This window comes from Epinephelus fuscoguttatus, linkage group LG18 (genome assembly GCF_011397635.1).
Source record: "Epinephelus fuscoguttatus linkage group LG18, E.fuscoguttatus.final_Chr_v1".
Taxonomy (NCBI): Eukaryota; Metazoa; Chordata; class Actinopteri; order Perciformes; family Serranidae; genus Epinephelus; species Epinephelus fuscoguttatus.
In genome coordinates this window covers 13,508,283-13,510,118 of record NC_064769.1, presented here as the reverse complement: position 1 = coordinate 13,510,118, position 1,836 = coordinate 13,508,283, and the positions used below count along the sequence as shown (strand labels likewise).

Sequence of the window (1,836 nt, the reverse complement as noted above, 5' to 3'; positions counted from 1 at the left end):
CTTTATCTACTGAACAGCATGGTCATGTCTTACATCATATGACATAGTGCACCTGGAGAGTTGTTTGTGCTTTCTATGTAAAGTTACTTTAGGCTACATCATCATTCAGTAACCTTGAATGTTTAATTAATCTTCTAATATGGTCAAACTTCATCATGATATGTTGTTTTCATATTTCTGTAACCAGTATTTCCATATGTGCTCACATCAGCATGTTTATGTTGATCAAAACTTAAAGCACAAACACCAACCATCTGGCACAAACAATACAGGTACAGATATATGTTATTTACAGTTTTATGTAACGCTACTGATTACAGGAGACTCATAAAATTGCAAACAGAGAAGTGGGAGGAACTTGGCTGTAGCCGACGGGGATTCCTCTGCCATAAATTTACGTCACACAGCTGTATAAAGCTTGGACTGCTATCAATAGTTCAACCTGTTCCTTCTTGTCAAGCCACAACTACACAGCTTTAAAAGCACAGACGCAGAAGAAAAACTGAACCTTTAAAGCTTCTCTTCTCTCATCCGAACAGACAGGAGCACTTTGAAAATGGCCAGCCACGGTGAGTAAAAAGTTTTCACTGATTTCTACCTGGTTGTAATTAGATGTCAGCGATTTGTATGTGACCTAGATTTTAGATACTCAACTTATGTGTCTTTCTCCCTCAGAACTTGCTGCCACAATTGATTACTGTGCACATGAGCTGCGTCAGGTTGGAGATGGACTGTACTGGAGATACAAACTGCTGGAAATACTGATGAAGAACTATAAGACTGTTTCTAAAATCAAGTGAGACATGACGTCAAAGCGAAAAGGAAAGAGGAAATGAATTTAAACTGGATGGCGTTCAGAGCTGAACCACAAGAGTCTTTGACTCTGACTCATCATTGGAGGCAAAATGGTGTCTCTCAAGTGAGATGTAAGCCTGTGGAAACACCCTGATGGATATACTGGATGTGAACTGTCAGTGGACTGTTGTCGTATTCAAGACTGGAGCTCTGCACTGAAAGCCAAATGTCTGGGATGCTGTTGATCCACCGACTTAAACCCATGGGTGACTGGAACCAATGTGGAACATCTGAATGGGGGTCATCTGCTGAAGAATGCTGATCGTCACATGTACTCTATACATACTGCTGTACATATGGACATGTATGCATGTTATGCTCAGTCTGTCACATTTATGTCAACTGAAGAAGTGGGACTCTGTTAGCTACTTTTCTTCGCAAGACTTGTAAATGTCTTTCTGATGGGAAGTTTTTCATGATTTGCTAATAAAAGATTCATAATCAAGTGGAATATCTAGTCATGTGTATTATTGGGTGATGTCTGGTGAAAAGGAACAACTAAGGGTTAACATCTTGGACACTTTAAACATTAGCTGCCAATCACCAAATATGTTGTTTTCTTCTTTACATAAAACAGTATGTTGTTTTGTTCTTTGCATAAAACAGTCTTTTTTAAGTTCTGAGATAACTAGAGTGGGCAAAGCAAAGAGTCAAAAAATCACTGGTTCCAGAACTCGCAAGGTAATAGTACTGCGGCTACAACTACAAGGATGTATCACCAAAAATAGTTGTAGGATATTGCATTTTGTTAAATGTTTGACATATAAAAAGAATGTTACATTACTTTTTATGGGACAGGGTTTTGAATGAGTACTTAATGCATTCAGGTAAAGTGGAACAAAAAAATTAAGCTAAAAGCGTGACATTTTTCTGAAGTGAAACCAACATGTTTTATACTACCAGGTGCCATAAATCATGATTTATATTATTGTGTGCCACCCTGTAATATTACAGACATTTTTAGTGTTTCAGAATCAGCCA

At 38.0% G+C, this 1,836-nt stretch overlaps 1 long non-coding RNA gene across 1 annotated transcript; it reads left to right on the top strand.

Annotated features, from left to right (window-relative positions):
- The first annotated feature begins 357 nt into the window (after nucleotides 1–357).
- LOC125905959 (uncharacterized) lies at nucleotides 358–1,306 on the top strand. The gene is made up of 2 exons (XR_007451723.1): nucleotides 358–569; nucleotides 676–1,306. It is a non-coding gene; the product is annotated as an uncharacterized LOC125905959 (long non-coding RNA).
- Nucleotides 1,307–1,836: the final 530 nt, after the last annotated feature.